Below are 17,601 nucleotides of genomic sequence, written 5' to 3' on the forward strand. Positions count from 1 at the left end.
TCCCCAAAGAAGGAGTACTATGAAAATCACACAAGTCACTATGGATCAGTTCTAAAATGTTAGAACTTCTCTCAACTCTCTTAAATGGAGTTTTAGTGATCTTGTTCAACATGCAAGTAGAACACTTATTAAGAGAAATATCACAACAAGGAATCAATTCTTGTTTGGACATGAAAAGGATTTTATTGTAATTCACATGTCCTAATCTAGAATGCCACAAGTCAAATAAATTCAAATCAACATGATTATCATTGACATCAACATTCAAACATAAATCATCATTACAAACATACTTGTCCTTTAAAGAAAGTTTAAACAAACCATTATCCAAGTAGCAACGACCTATAAACATTACACCCCTAGTAATAATGCATCTATTAGCTTCAAATACTAACTTATAGCCAAGACTATTCAGGGAAGGCCCGGATACAAGATTTCTACTAATTTCCAGAGCATACAAAACATTCCTAAGAACTATTGCAGTTCCCGAACTAAACACTAGCTCAACTTGCCCTCTTCCAAGGACCTTGATGGTAGAGTTGTTCCCCATGTAGAGGTCTTCTACATCAACAACCTTTTGAAAGGTTTTGAACCAATGCTTACTCTTGCACACGTGCCTTGAAACCCCCGAATCAATCAACCATGAGTCATCATCCTGCACAACAAATATGTTAGGATCCGTTGCATTTAAATCCAAACCGGAATTAAATTCAACCTCATGTGTTGGATTACCTTTGGTGGGTGGGTCCTTGCTTTCATTAGCACGGCCCTCCTTGGCTTTCTCCACCCTTTTCTTAAAAGAAAAGCAGTCCTTCTTGCGGTGACCAACCTTACCGCATTCCCAACGAGCAAACTTGTTATTGTTTGCTTGCCTTTTGGACTTTCCTTTGGAAGAATTGTTATTCTTCCTCTTTCCACTAGTAAATGCACTAGCTCTCCCTTCATCTACCATATTCACGGTAGATGTGCTAGGATTTCCATCCTTAGCTCCTTCCATGGCTCGAATCCCCTCTTCAATTTGAAGGTGGGTGGCCAAACCGGACAATGTCATGTCCTCTTTCTTATGTTTCAAGTCATGCTTCACATTTTTCCAACTAGGGGGCAATTTATCAATTATGCTAGAAACAACAAACAACTCATTCATAGAAATACCATGTTGTTCTAAGCTACCATAGATGCGTTGCAACTCATGAAATTGATCCATTATGGATCGACCATCAACAAATTAAAAATTATTAAAATTGCTAACTAAGAATTTCTTACTTGATGCATCTTCAGCCATATACTTGCTTTCCAAAGGCTCCCAAAGCTCCTTGGCCGACTCGATGTTTTGATAAACATCAAAAAGATCGTCCTCCATACCATTCAAAATATGACCACGACAAATAAAATCATCGTTGTCCCATTTCGATCTTTCCCGAACGGATTCCAAGGTCTCATTCTCATGTTCATCCGGCCTTGGAGTACTTATAACATAGGCAACATTAAGAGATGTAAGAAGAAAATACATTTTCTTCTTCCATCTCCTAAATTCAACACCGTCAAACTTTTTGAGTTTGACAAAGTTTGTTGTTAATTCCTTCACACTAGACATACTTGATTATTCTAGGAACTAAACCTCTTTAGATTGTTAGGTTTTCAGTAAATTCAAACTAGAAAAGCACTTAACACTTGTGTGGGACAAAACCTAAATAATATGATTACAATAACAAAGTAAAGTAATTACAACAACCACAACTAAGGTGTTATAATCAAGTATTAATAAGTCTAAGAAATTACAGAAATTTCTAAACAAAACACTAATGTGAAGACTATGAAACTTGCCTCAACTCCAAGCCAATCAAAGCACACATGAACATGAGAATTGCAATGCCCCTTGAGACTATGACCTTGATACACTGTCAAAGGCGTATAAATACTTTCCTAAAGAGGTTTATTTCCCCCACACGGTACTTGGGTTTAAACCGGAAATCCTCTTTGAGATACAATTGACAGCCACTTCGTCCTTAGTAGTAGAATCGAAGTAAAGATGATAAATTCACACAAGTTAGAATGATTGCAAGAGTTTTCTAACAAAAGTTTGCAAAGTTTTTGAGAGAAAAATTGTAGAGAATACTGCTTGGGGAGAAGAAGAATATGTTATATCTCTTCTTTCACGAATTGATCTCTTTTAACAAAAGACTCAACCGTCAGAAATAACCGCAAAACAGGGAGGCGCGGGCGCTCCACCAAGAGGCGTGGGCGCGCCATCAGGTGGAGCGGGCGCTCCTATATCGGGAGTGGGCGCTTCTCATCAGAAATGCGAAATTTTCACAGGAAGACAGAAGGGGGCGCAGTTTAGGCGCAACCAGAAGCGCGGGCGCGTCACTAGGACGCGTGGGCGCGCCAACTCTGCACTTCCAAAGATCCAAAATCCAGTGAGGTCCGCGGTTTAGGCACGATCTCAGAGCGGCCGTGCCTACGTAGCGCAGGCGCTACTCATGGTTCGCGAGCGCGCAACCATTAACACTCTAAATATTCCAACACATTTTGATGATGACTACCATAAAAACATCCTAAAATAAAAATAAACAAAGTTAAATTTTAATGTTACTAACTCTTAGAGTCTTAGTATAAGTTTACTCATTTAATTCAAATGAGCTGTGGATAACTAAAGCTAAGGTATATGTGAGTGTGTGTCAAGGGTTGCTATATGTGACACAATAATAGTGTGACAAGTGCGTATGCTAGGAGTGGAAATGCAAGAATGCGAAAATGTACATCGTCTTTGGAAATGAGATGAACTACCCTTTCGACTTTCTCCCTCAAAAAGAAAATGCATGAACACCGTTTGATTTGATATAGAATATTTTCATGAAAATGACTTTTCATTATTTCTCATTTTCCTTTGCTTGGTTTGTGAAGGGGTGAAAAATAATTTTCCTAATGGTGAAAAATTGCATTCATAATGGTGGAAAACATTTTCCTTCACAAAATAAGGAAAGCCATAACATTTTCCTCTCTTCTCCTTATCCTTTTTTAACTTTCCCTCTCATCCATCCCCACATTTCTAATCCTATTTTTAATTTCTCTTTACCTTTTTCTGTAAGAACCAAACAAAAGAAAACTATCTTGCAATCAAACCAAACGGAGCTAAATGAATACAATACATGAGACTACAACGCCTAAAGTGCTCTTAAGAGAGAGTGTATGTAAGGGATGCTTCATGCTTGTGGGTTTGATGGGTGTCAAAATATAGGAGTTTAGAAGTAGCTAACCATCGGAGAATAAACTAAACATAATATAGTAATTAACTTGTCATTAGAAGCTCTTGGTTTTTTTTTATATAACATACTCCTCCTGGAACAATTTTGGATGCAATTTTTGCCTACAAGCCATATATAGAGCTTTGCTTTTTTATTCACCTGCAAATTTCTATATCAAAAAATTAACTTCCACAATCATAACTAACAGGGTCTACCACGATATTAGTAACTTTGGTGCTTAATGCCTTCAGCTTTATTGCCTTCATCAACTCTCACAATTTCCCCTTTCAAAAATCCAGAGTACCAGTTTTGGGATAACTTAGAACTCGGATCACTGAAGTTAACATAATATAGACCATAGGTGTTATCGTAGCCAAACAATAACTCATACAAGTCCAAGAACGACCACACAATATACCCTTTTGTATTCGATCCATTTCGGCAAACAATTCGAGGGCAAAAACATTAAAACTGTAGAATTGACTAAAAAAAATCTGGTGCGCAGTAAACAAAACTAAAGTACTTCATAGGTTCTGATTTTATCCTTCACTTTAGGTGTCTCAAATTTTGGTTCAAATGACTAGTATAATGGAAGTAAAAATATCAACCCCTAACACATTAACCATTTTCCTTCACAATATCTACACTTTCTATTACCAATTTTGTTGTTCTCAATCTACTTTCAATTTTTAAATGCTGTGATATTTACAAGGCAATATGCCAATATTCATAACTACCAATGCAAATTTAGTTAATCCATGTAAATTATCTTGGAATTCAATCACCCATATATCTTTCTCTTCATAGAGCAACCTAAGATACTACTCCATAGTACGGACGGATTTTAATCTCATATCTCGGATATCACACCTAAAAATTTACTACCATATAATAATGTAGTGTATATGTTCACCTTTACATATACTTACATTCATAAACTTTTTGGCCCACCCCTATCAACAGCTTAACCGGACATAAATTGCGAGGGAGTGAGTTTTTTTTTTTTTTTAACAAAATCTGGTTCACCCTTTATGCATTCATTTTAGAATTTCGATTCAAATATTGGTTTACTGAACAGGATACATTAAAAAAAATTGATCTTAACTCACTGCATCAAGCACACCCCCAATATGACCTTGCAAATACTCTACTCTTGATGGATCATTCAACGACGAATTGTAATCTGTCACTTGGCCTGTCACAAAATTACAATTAAATACCAAAGAATTGTTAATAGTAATTGGATTACAACCCTTTCACTTGTTCATGTACATCTTCATCGAGTAAGGAGAGAAAAAGAACAAGTAGAGGGTGAGCCTAGGTGCATAGTGCTCATGGTGCGAGTGCCTACCACTCCATGCATACTAAAAGAAAATAACTCAATGTTACTTATTTACCTAGATATGTACTATAGATTTGAACTATAATAACATATAGTTATTATATAATCAATGTTATTTACCTATGTACTATAGGTTTGAACTATATGTTATTTGAGTCTGAATTATATATTCATTTAATCTATGTTTTTTTTATTATGACATTATCTTCATGAATGTAGATAAAACATATCTAATGGTGAGGTGCACAAGTTTAATATTGATGAGATTGTCGTTTTAAAACAGGTGCACCCAGATGCATAAATCAAACATTGAATGAAGAATGGTGTTACTAAGAGAATGGAGAAAGAGTAACATAAAGGGAGGGGAGAAAAGGTCATATATAAGCCATTGCAGTTTGAATTATAGTTCATGTAGCAAACAGCAAAAGGGGAGAGAATGTACCATTTTCATGAATGTAAACAGGAGGATTGCCATAAACATTCTTGAAGTACTCCAAAATCCTTGCAAACCCCAGGGTAAGTTAGGATATGTATGCTGAGGAATCAAATAGAAAATAAATGTAATTAGATTAGAAAGGAGAGAAATGCAAATGTAGCAACTTCAATGGCTAAAATGTAATTTCTTAGTAATTACCACGTCAGCAGGCGACTCACTGCTACTGTTAGAAACTGCAGCAAATTAAAACATATATATATCAGCTAAATCAGCATAATAAAACACAACTACTCCCTTTGTTCTTTTATGTTCTACTTGTATTTGGCTACTCAAACACAATTCAAAAAAATATAGTAAATTGTGAGTACCTAGGATAAAATTGTAAGAGAGAAAATGTAGAAAAAGATGGATTTGTCCAAGAAAAAGGGTTAGCTAAAGAATCAAACAAAGTGTGTATAATGAAAAGAAAAAAAAAATAGTCTATATCTTTCAAAAAAATAATAGGGATATTCTCAATGGTAACTCCCAACATGTGCTACGCACCAATGGTAACCCCTCTTTTTTTGGATTATACAAAATGACTTTAATTTAATTTTTTCAATCACTCATAACCTTATTTCATTAAATTTATTAACTATAGTTAGATTTATATTTAAAAAAAAAACTAATAAAATTAACCCAACCACCCCACCTGCCAGCCACCACCACCAAAAAACCCACCCACCATAACCCAGTCGTAAGCCACCGAGGGTTTTCCCTTTCTTCTTCTTCTTCTTCTTCTTCTTCTTCTTCTTCCCTTTCCCCCTCCATAACTTCAGGCCACCACCTCCCCGGCCTCCTGCCCCACTTGCCTTCAGGCCACCCTACCCAAAAACCCATCCCCTTCCCGTCCCTTTCCGATTTCCGGCCACCCCCACCTGCCCAAACCCCATCCCCTGCGCCAACGAAGCTAATTCGTCCATCTTTACCCACTTTTCCCCCTTAAACCACCATCCTCGACACCCTAAAACCCCAAAAACGAATTCCCTAAAATCAAAACCCTAGATTTCGGCGTTCCGGCAACCTTCAGTTGATTGTGGAGGGGATTCTTCAGTTGATTGTGGCGAAATTCCGGTAACCTTCGCTGGTCAAAAACCGGTGATTTCGAGGTCAAAATCCGCCAACATTGCAAGCCCAGATCCGTTAGTTTCGTTGCGAAATCCGGCAATTTCGAGAGGTAAATCCGGCTGATTTTTGCAAGTTGAATACAATTCCAGCCACCACAATTTCGGCAGGCGCGATTCCGTCAGGCTTGATTCCGGCAGGCTCGATTCTTCAATTCCAGCAGTTTTCAGGGAAGGGAAAAGGGGAGGGTGGTCGGGGAAGGGGGTTGTGCTACGATACTCCGGGGGGAAGGACTCGTCGGTGGCTACGGCTGGGTTATGGTGGGTGGGTTTTTTGGTGGTGGTGGCTGGGTAGGTGGGGGTGGCTGGCAGGTGGTTGGGTTAATTTTATTAGTTTTTTTTTTTTTTAATATAAATCTAACTATAGTTAATAAATTTAATGAAATAAGGTTATGAGTGATTGAAAAAATTAAATTAAGGTCATTTTGTATGATCCAAAAAAGAGGGGTTACCATTTGTGCGTAGCACATGTTGGGGGTTACCATTGAGAATATCCCAAAATAATAAGATTAGTCTATAAAGGTAAGTGAATAGAACAAAAAGAACGAAGGGCGTATAAATTTTTTTCGTCAAGTTGCAATCGGCAATTATTTTTAATAGCATTGTAGTAATAACTAATAACAATAATAGTAGCAATCATGCACTAAAATAAATAAATAAAAAATTCTACTTTTACCCTAAAAATCTAATTTCGAAAAATTCTTGAACTTTTTCAGCTTTTTTTTATTTTAATTTTATTTTATTATTTTTGGATTTTTCCCCAAAAACTTCACATTAATTGAAATAAATCAGATAGATATGCAAACTAAAGGCTTTTTTTTGGGGTTAGAGGGAAGGCTATTTTTAAGATAAAAGTAATACTAGTACGAAGTACATAAAGTGAGATTACAGTTTAAGCAACACATACACATTCATTTATTTTGCTCTCACATCAGCCATGTAATCCCTTTGCTCCTGGATAAGCTTTGTGTCTTTGGCAAAACTGATAGTCTAGTAATTCAGTCCTATAAAGTCGATTGATCCCTTAACCATTACTGATTGATTTTTGGTAAAACGAGGAAGCCTGGTGCCAGCAATAGTTTTCATTATTCCAGGATAATCTCCATACACAAAGGGATCCATGAACCTGGTGACAGACAAACCATGGCATTTTGGCTATAAGGATGCTGCATTCATTGTTTAAAAAGCACTTTTTAAAAGAAAAACTATGTACTCATAGTTTTACCACTAATTTATGGATAAATTGGTTCCTGTAAAAACCGAGTTCTCTAAGGAATCCAAAGTTTCAAAATCAACGCTTGATCTTTGGATCCAAAACCTCTTCGAAATCCAAATCAAATGTGAAATTTTCAAACCTTAGCTAAATTTGTTTGGTCCAACGTGTATGTCCATAACACATCTACAACATTTTTGGATGAGAGGAATTGAAAGAAAAAGATATATATCATAACTCAATAACCCATGTTTAATTCCAAAAACTATATGGAATTGATTTAAGAAAAAAAAAAAAAAAAATTAAAGGAAGTTAAGGTAAAGGCCCTTGATAAAATTTCACTTTCCCTTCCTCCCAAAATTGAAGAAAATTAGGAGAAAGGGGGGAATTAATAGCTACTCCATATCAAATCAAATTCCCAACTTATTCACTTGCTTATATTAATCAAACACTGGAAATTAAAGTAGGTTTTTCATATTTTTCTTTTCTTTCCCTTCCCCTCCCTAACTTCGTTTACTAAAAATTGAATCAAACAAATAAAGTAAATAAGCAAATAAGCAATGGTGAAAATACGAAGCTCACCGGTACATAGTGTGTAGTCATTCACTACATAGAGCTCTTGCTTGGTTGCAAGCAAATAGAGGAGAGAGTGGGATTTTAATTCCTAGGAATTGAATAGTTATCACGTTGTTTGGTCGGCTTGAAATAGATGAAATGGGGAAAACAATACTTCATTGGAAAATCAGAATTTCTATGGTACATGGAAACTGACTTTCGATACCCACCGTCACCTTTGTAAACACAATTCCATGCCCATTCCTAAGAATGCTTTTGGGCAACTAAACAAGAGTGTCATTTCCTAGTTCACAGGAGAAGTAAAGGGTAAAAGGCATGGATTGTACATGCACCATGGGCTCCCTTATACTCGAAGCTAAATATTTCCACATGGAGAGTTAGATGAGATTTGAACTTATGACCTACTTGGCTCTTAATACCATGCCAAAGGAATATAACTCAATCAAAAGCTTACAAACATTATATAGTTTAAGTAAATTATATAGTAATAAAAGAGAGCATCTCCAATGCTAAAAAGAATAAAGAAAATTAGGAATATTTAAAATTAAAAAAAGACCCTTTAATGGAAATTTGGAAGATGAAAAATTGTAGTACATCCTACAAGCAAACAAACTATTTGAAACACCATTCAATAAATATACAATCATCAATATATATATCTCGATTTTACTTTCAACAGCCTGTGTCTGTTGGATTATTGATTCAAAGTATCTAAATCCTATAGTTTAGGAACATTAATAAAATCATTAGGTTAGTAAAGTAAATCCTGGAGCATGTTTACCCACCTAGTATTAGTGGTTCCTGTGTTTAAGGCATTAATAGGATATGTGCTAGATAATCTTTAGGCTTGTTAGTTATTTCTTTGGCTTATATAAAGACATAAGATGTAATTTGTTAAAGTGGATTAAATACAAGTTTTGTTCTTCTTTCCCCTCTTCCAGCTCTACTATAATTTTAACATGGTATCAAAAACTTTTGGTTAGACCCGGAAAAGAGATGGAAGAAAGATCAAAAAGAGAGAGAGAAAGAGCTATGAAAACCAAAAAAAAAAAAAAAAAAAAAAAAAAATGAGTGAAAGAAACTAGCAGCGTATGTAGCTTGATTTCATTGTTTGTGAGCATTACATCTTTTAATTTATTTTTGTGTGTCTTTTGTGTTTAACCATAGAAGTAATGGTTAGGTGTGATGTGTTGTTCCCTTATAGCCCATGAAAATCGATTTAAATATTGTGAAAAGAGGGCGAAAAATTGTTTGAGGTAAAGATCGAGTAATCTTTACGAACCAATGCAGAGTCGATTTCCAAGGTAACAATAATGGTTTTTGGTACAATGCAAGTTGACATGGTCAATTTGAGGACAATGTCAAAGAGAGTTAATGGAGACATGTGATCCATTGTATGTAAGTTGGTGATAATGTTCATCAACAAGATGAGTTATTGATGAGAAGTGCATCAACAAAAAAATAATGTCAAATTTGACTATGCAGAGACAGGTGCTCCGACAAAATTGTGTTGGTGATGATGTGCATCAACAAATTTGTGTAGGTGATGAGATGTAAATCACAAATTAAAGTGTCAACAAGATGTGAAATTTGATGAGAAATAAGTCAAAATAAAGGAAGAATGGAGATCATGTTTATGGCATAGCTGATTCGTAGGAGCAAAGAAAATTTGCTTCAAATGGGAAGAGGAGAGCAAGCTCTTCATGATGTTTTGATTGTGGTCGTCGAACGTAAATGTCATGAACTTTGAATCAAGAGGGCATATTAGATTATTGATTCAAAGTATCTAGTTCCTATAGTTTAGGAACATTAATAAAATCAGCAGGTTAATGGAGTAAATCATGGAGCATGTAAGCGTAGTGTTTACCCACCTAGTACTAGTGGTTCCTATGTTTATGGCATTAATAGTATACGTGCTAGCTAATCTTTAGGCTTGTAAGTTATTTCTTTGACCTATATAATGACATAAGATGTAATTTGTTAAAGTGGATTAAATACAAGTTTTGTTCTTCTTTCCCCTCTCTCGTCTCTACTATAATTTCAACAAGGTCAATAAGCTAGTTTAATTGAAGAAAAGATTCTCTTAAAGGGTCACTTCATAGCCCTCTTGTGAGCTATTTGGCTACATAGGAACGAGTTGGCTTTTAGGGGCGTGAGTGCACAACCAAAAAGGGTTTTGGAGCTGGAACAGATACACGTCTTAAGGTGGCGTGAAGCTTTACTAATCACTGACGCCGAACCATCAGAGAAAGAAGATAAAGCAAGGTTTCAATCAACCCTGACCATCTGGAGAATGGGAGTCCCAAGGCAGGATGATTTCGTGTCGATATTACTGGATGCAGCTTGGAAGAAAGACAATCACCTTATCCCAAAGACATGGCAAGCAGCAATAGCTTGGTGTCCGGAGAAAGAAAACAGTCTACGGCAAGGAGAAGCTAGTAGAGTCTTTGCTATCTCGGTATCTCCCCTCTTCAAGCAGAGCTACTAGCTATAAAGGAAGCCATATATGCTAACAGCCCCAACCACAGGAACCTGGTGATCAATACTGATTGTCTGCAAGCAGTACAAGCGTTGAAGTCTCCTAATAAAGCTCCAGTGGAATTTCAGAGCCTAGTTCATAACATCTTCTATCTAGCTGAAGACTTAGACTATCTTGTTTGTTTTAAGTCCAAAGAGACTTAGTAACTAGAGCCCACAACATGGCTACTAAAGCAAAGATGGGTGTGGGCTAATTTTTTTCTTTACTTGTTGCTTGTAATGGCTGTCTTACAAAAAAAAAAAAAAACATTTACTCCGTAATACATTATGGAGTAACATACTTGTCCATAGTTTAGGCATTGCCCTTCTAATAATGGTAAGAGTTTTTTAAGTGTTTTTCTTTCTATTATTCTTGTCCATAACTTTATAAACTTTAGACAATAATCAATTAATGAGCTGTCACTTTTACTTTTCGAAGTCAAACTGTAACTGAAAGGAAAATTTTTGGAACTTACCAACCAACAGTAAAAATGTATGATCTTTGAGCAGCAAGTATATCTTCTGTTGTATTCTTGAGGAGAAGATAATGGTAGGAAAACAGATTGAACCCTATGAATCCACGTTGCTTTGCCTATGTTAAGATGAGTCAGCAAAATTTGTAACTAGTCCCAAAATGAGGTAAATTTATTACCAATTATCAAGGCCTAAAAATGAAAACAATAAAATAAAAATGACGTAAAAGATGATAATCACAACTTAAACTTTCTCCATTCCAAAATAGTTTCAACAATTCAACATAAAAATAGGAATTATTGCAAATTTTATGAAATAGATGAAGTTCGACACTTTGACATAACTTTACACGCCGTATGTTGTAATAAAAATAATAAAAATGTACTTTTTCTATTTACTTATATTTGTTGAAAAAAGTCTTGCAACATCCATTTGCACACAATAAGAGAGAGAAAATAGAGCTACAAGGTAAACAGAAAATTAAATTAAAACCTTAATAACCCGACATTTTCTTCTTACCGAAGTTTAAATTATTTTAATTAAGCTCCCTATTTACTTTCTCTATTCTCTGCACATGCTAAGGGGGACATCCCAAGAAAGAAGAACATAGGAACTTAGGAAGTACATACCACATCATAGAAATTTTACAATTTCTGGCCGAGGTTCCTTGACTCCAGTCTCTAAAAAAAATTTTACTAGTATATTTTGACTTTTTTTAGGAGTGGTAAGGATGGTATTACCTCCGCAGGTTACACTTTGTTAGTGATGGGAAAAAAAAAAGGTTAATCTCCAACACAAAGAGCCTATAGGTGGCAAAATTCAAACAAGTGACCTGAAGTTACAAAGGTGACAATCTAACCCTTGATGCAAATATATCTTGGTAGTATTCTCAAGAAATACATAAGGGGAATGATTACATTACTATAAAAGCATCAGATTTCAATAAATAGATGCATTAAGTTTTCTATATAATAGAATAATACCTGGTACTTTTCCTTGTAAATCCTTGCTGCTGATGCATGAGCCAGCAATATTTGGTGAGCCACAACATATGGTTCTGTTGTGGAATTTCCTATAGTACAATTCACAAGTCCAAAGGGATAGGAACATCTAGCCGGGGGTGTAATCCCGGCATCATAACCACCCAAGGGGAATATATTGGCCTCATAGAAAGTAGTCCAATGCTGAACCCTGTCCCCAAATTCTCTGAAGCATACATCAACATATGCTGTGAAATCTTCTCTGTATTCAAATATAATTGATGGTAAGCAACTTATTTGAAATAAATCTTTTTCTTCAAACATTAACTAAATTTGTAAGCTGGAATAGCAAAATCTGACAAAACTATTTCTAAATTTGAAGCAATGAAATAAGCAACACACATGATCCTTGGACTAAGAAACCCTTCATATTCATCCTCAAGGACCTGCGGTAAATCTGAATGAATCAATGTAACATGCGGTTGTATTCCTGCAATCTTAAATCAAAAAAATTTAAATCATAAGGATGCAATGAGCTACAAAACCTAATGGCATAACTCATAAATCTATTAGTGATTTATTTAGTAAAATCTTATAATACTATAACTCTGTAAGTTATTCCCTCTCCCCAGATTAAGTTATCACTTTGGTAATGTATTAAATCTAGATGGGGTATATATTTTGAAGTGCATATATCGGCTCCTACAACATAAGCAACGAAACATCAGTTGGGAGATACAAATATATAACCGTGGCTAATAAGTTCATTGAGGAGGTTGTTGTAGTATACCAAACCTTTGGGGTTAATAGGTCCTCGGCCATCTAAGACAAATAAGAAAGTGGTTCCTGATTAAAAAAAAAATTATGGTTCACCAATCTGAGTGAATATGAAGTGTATGAAGATAGATACTTGGTATAAGTCTTGACCAAGAGATGGAGAATCGATAAGCATCCAATCCTGTGTTTACCATAAGTTGAACATCTTCCTGAGGAGTAGACAAAAGTGAATCATAATCACGCGGAATTGGTCACAATAAGATTAGCAAGAGTATGAAAATTGTGGTGTAAAAGGAAAATGGATATGGCTAAAAAAAATAGATGAACTTCAAGACTTGGTCACCTTGTATCTATGGTACTCATCGCATGCTACTTCTCCACCACCAGTTATACGCCCTGAAATGAATATTGCATTTGAAATGAAGAATGAATACCCTTTGACAAAAGATATGTAACGGAAAAGAAAACATCAGACTAATCGAAATTACTTCCGTATAGATTTGTCCCATCAGTAAACTAAAAAAATATGCAGTGTTCGAAAAGGTGTGCCTGCTGCTTGAGCACTCAAAAATGCCTTGGGAGAGCATTTTCAATGAGGCGTACTGATGTGGTGCAGAAATGTGTATTCAACTTGTTTTACCTTGCTTTTTAACACACAATAATTTATTCTTAAGATTAGTACCCCACTTCAATGAGATATGGAGGCTGCCAATTGAGTCTTTCACTACCAGTAGTAGCAATGGATTGGATCCTGTCCCTATCTTTGAACTAGGATACAGGTTCAATGCAGATTAATCACATGCAAAAAAAACAGAATCTTAGTTCCATAGATTTGGATCTGGATTAACATGTGCTTTATAATAAAATAGTTTTACAAAATATACTCATTTGACAAAAGCATCACATGCAGAAAAAAATCGATGAGAAAATTACAACACTATTAATACACTTCTTCTGTTCTATTTAGCATTGCAAACTTTAGGAGTTTTACATTGTCAATGCACAGCTTATACAATTAATATATTCAATTATCTCTTATATTTTGAAATCGTAATCAAGCCAATTCTAACAATATCCCACATCACTATACATTTTCTTACGTATAATTCAAAAACAATAGTAAAAGAAGGGTATGTGAAATTGTGAATAGCTGACTGCCAAACTAGTGATATGAGGCGATAGGTGGTGGATGTCCATAATAATGATCCTTGGATTTGCAAAAAGGTTAACAACTAATAGTGGTCACAAACTTATGCCTGAACTTTCACTCTTAGAACACATCAGCACATACCAAAAAGAAATGGAACTATATAAAGGAAGTAAATTTAATTAGGCACAACAATTACAATTAGCTAAAGGTTGAAGCGCAGAAGGCACAACAAGATGAACTTACCAGAATGAGAAAAAGTATCATAGATGCTAGGAGTCCTCCCATCCTCAAATGCTGCTCCTTCCACCTATATACATATTTATTAATTTGCAGAAGTTAAATATCAGAGAAATTATGTAATTTCGTACTCGTTTCATTTAGCAAGGGCAACCTATTCATCACTACTTCACTAGAACTCTTCATAGGGTGGTACACACCTTGCTTCATTAAGAATTTAGGATGTATAAAATGTAGAAATTCATAATATCAAGAACTTCGCTAATGATGTTTGGTCACATATGCTTAGACACTAGACATGACACTAATCTAGCAATGTATTGCAGAATTAACTTATTCTCACATCATATCATATACATATAAACATGTCTTTCCCTTTGCCTTATAAGGTCAAATTTGAGTGTCAAAAGTTAAATGGGCTCACATGGTTAACAAGGTTCATCTATCAATTTCATGCAAAATTTGCTTGAATGTATACTTGTATAGCCTTCAAACAAGCTTTACTTCCAACAATGTCCCATTCCAAAATCAAATGAATGAAAGTTAAGCAATTTACTAAAATCGAAATTAAATGGAAAACCTTTCATTGTTTGGACAATAGTTTTATTCGTCACTAATCTAAACAATGCAGGGCCAACAGCATTGAATAGTAGAATTTCGTAATAATCAATATGCTTACTTCGTATTAAGGAGGCATTCTTAACGACTCACAGTGAGGGCAGCCTCCAATGTGAAAGCACAAATTAAAATCACGAGCTATTAAAGATTCTAGGCGCATCTTTCCATTTCTATATGTTATTTTGTAGCATCAACCTTTTTTTTTTTTTACAACATTCCACTCTTTCAATACATTTCTTTTATTTTCCAACCATTTATCCTTGATTGTGAAAATCTCAAGTGTATCCATTATTCCGTATAATAAAAAACTAATGGAGAAATTGACTCTCTTTCCTTTTCACTATAGTCAAAATGATCACAATATCTTCTGAAATTGATAAAAAAAATTTGGTAAAATTGGGTAAAACCGCTAACACCAGTAGCACCATTAATGGTGACAACTAACGGTTTTACTTATATATAGTGCAAAATTACATCAATATAGTGCAAAATTACAACTCAATAACAAGAAAAACAGAATATTACAATCACCATAAATAAAATTGGTAGATATCAATGAATTTTCAAAGAAACTAGAGAGAAAAAATTGACAATAATTAGGAGGAAAGAGCACCTGATAAGCAGAAGAACTAGCACCAAATATGAAATCTGAAGGAAAATTGGCGATTATAGTGTTTGGCTCCAATAAATGGAATTTGTCTAATCAGAAATAGTAGAAAGAGCAGGCAATTGTCACCCATTTCTGCATTTTCTTGCTCTCTCCCTCTTAATTGGATCAATTGTTTGGTGTTAGTCATCTTGCACAATGGAAATCTATATGCTTAATATCTCCTGTCGGCCTGTCCCTTTACTATTTCTACTGTATATCACACCCCATTTTTTTGGTATTGAATCTTTGGTACTCCCTCCTATGTTTTGATTTGAGCTTACAGTTTCTGACCTGAACCGTTATATCCGACTGTTTTGAACCGATCCGAAAAGACTAAATCATTTAAAACCCATTTTTTTGAAACTAAAAACCGACCTGACTCAATTTTTTCTAACCCGAAACTGAACTGAACCGAATTTGTGCGAGCCGTTACTAATCGGTTTCGTTATCAAGCCAAACCGTTACAACCCGAAACTGAAAACAACATGAACCGATTACGTCTGAACCCGATAATAATCGACCCATTTTAAACAGAAAACCGTTTAAACCCGGCAAAAATTGGATAAATCTGAACCGGTCCAACCCGTAACCCGTTGTGACCGAACCATTTATAACCCATAACCCGATATGACCGAACTGTTTCCAACCCGTAACCCGTTTAAATTAGACTGAACTGTTTACGACCCGTAACCCGTTGAGATCGAACCCTCGCGTTTACGACTGGTAACCCGTTATGACTAAGTCGTTTACAACCCGTAACCTAATATGTTTATGATCTGATCCGTTTCAACCCACTACTCGATAAACCCAACTTATTTATGACTTAACTTGATTATAACATGATCCATTCTTACCCATTATCTGACTAACTTGACTCGATAATGATCCGACTCGATTTTAACCCAATATGACTTGGACTGAAACCCGCTTCAAATTGGGTAAACCCGTTTTCAAACCGAACAAGTTCAATCCAAATCGATTATGACCGGACCCTCGATTTCACCTGATCTTTTCGAACCGAAACCCATTTTCAAACCAACCCGGTTTAACCCAAATTGATTATGACTCGAACCGATTACAACCCCGACCCGATTAAGACCCGAACTGCTTTGAACCGAAACCCACTTTAAACTGGCTAAACCCGTTTTCAAAACGACCCGGTTCAACCCAAACTGATTATGACCCAAACCAACTACAACCTAACCTGATTAGGACCCGACCCAAATAGAAACCGCAATTAAAAATAAAAAAAAATAAAAAAAAATAAAAAAAAATAAAAAAAAAACCCAAACCTAACTGACCTAATGATTTTCACAACCGACCCGCTAATCATTTCAACCCGTTATAAACCGATCCATTATAATCCGAAACTGATAAACCCAACCCAAACCCGAACTGTTTACCCGAATTGACACTTTTAGTTTTAATACTTTCTTGGTTTCGTAATAATCGCAATGGTTGGGATTGCACATAGTTTAAGGGGGTATTAGATTCATTAAACTGAAATGGATTGATATGGAATCTTATACATGAAAGGTATGGATTCTAAAAATCATACTCTGTAATATGCTTTATTAAACTCTATTGGTTTAATCCATAATCCGTTCATCATATCAACGAGTACTAGCCATTTATCTTGAGTTTAATAATGGAGTACTAGTCTAAAGTTGTTTGGTTTTATTGTTGGAATGGATTATATGCTTTATTAATAGAATGAGTTATGAATCTTAAGGGAGAGGTGGGTATGAGATTCCATAGGTATAGGGTAGAGTTAGAACCCCTTAGGTATGGTATTCCATACTTAAAAAGCTCAACCAAACAAAAAAATAAATGGAATGAATTCTAACTCCATTCCAAAATATCCAACCAAACGACCCTAAGAAAAATATTGGGTAAGCTTCTAGGCTTCAATAATAAAATAATTCAAGTGGGCAAACTTCTTATACTCCGTAATATAAACTATAGTTAGTATGAAAGAGAAATAATTAAAAAGTAGTATAAGTGAGGTTGGTAGAAGAGAGAAATAATAAATTATTTGTGAAAGTGGGGTTAGTAGGAGAGATAATTAATAAAACAATAGTGTGTCCTTAACAAATAAGAAAGTTATTAGAAGTCAGTTGGTTATTGTATATTTGGTATATTTGTCATGTATATCGTTTAGGTGTTTTAGGCAAGTTAGGTCTCTTTATGCAATGTTGTACTATATATACTGTCGTAATTATGA

At 35.2% G+C, this 17,601-nt stretch overlaps 1 pseudogene; it reads right to left on the minus strand.

Moving 5' to 3' along the window:
* Window positions 1–2,871: 2,871 nt before the first annotated feature.
* Window positions 2,872–15,587, minus strand: LOC110739319 (annotated as a pseudogene).
* Window positions 15,588–17,601: the final 2,014 nt, after the last annotated feature.

Source organism: Chenopodium quinoa, unplaced genomic scaffold, assembly GCF_001683475.1.
Source record: "Chenopodium quinoa cultivar QQ74 unplaced genomic scaffold, ASM168347v1, whole genome shotgun sequence".
Lineage (NCBI taxonomy): Eukaryota > Viridiplantae > Streptophyta > Magnoliopsida > Caryophyllales > Amaranthaceae > Chenopodium > Chenopodium quinoa.